Source organism: Piliocolobus tephrosceles, chromosome 18 (genome assembly GCF_002776525.5).
Source record: "Piliocolobus tephrosceles isolate RC106 chromosome 18, ASM277652v3, whole genome shotgun sequence".
Taxonomy (NCBI): Eukaryota; Metazoa; Chordata; class Mammalia; order Primates; family Cercopithecidae; genus Piliocolobus; species Piliocolobus tephrosceles.
In genome coordinates this window covers 36,409,462-36,409,724 of record NC_045451.1, presented here as the reverse complement: position 1 = coordinate 36,409,724, position 263 = coordinate 36,409,462, and the positions used below count along the sequence as shown (strand labels likewise).

Below are 263 nucleotides of genomic sequence, written 5' to 3'. Positions count from 1 at the left end.
GCTCTTTTTTGGTTCCATATGAACTTTAAAGCAGTTTTTTCCAATTCTGTGAAGAAACTCATTGGTAGCTTAATGGTGATGGCATTGAATCTATAAATAACCTTGGGCAGTATGGCCATTTTCATGATATTGATTCTTCCTATCCATGAGCATGGTATGTTCTTCCATTTGTTTGTGTCCTCTTTGATTTCACTGAGCAGTGGTTTGTAGTTCTCCTTGAAGAGGTCCTTTACATCCCTTGTAAGTTGGATTCCTAGGTATTT

At 37.3% G+C, this 263-nt stretch overlaps 1 protein-coding gene across 3 annotated transcripts in view; it reads right to left on the bottom strand.

Annotated features, from left to right (window-relative positions):
* Positions 1-263, bottom strand: part of EPG5 (ectopic P-granules autophagy protein 5 homolog) — a 140,679-nt gene that overhangs the window by 35,823 nt on the left and 104,593 nt on the right. The gene's annotated exons all lie outside the window — the stretch shown is intronic.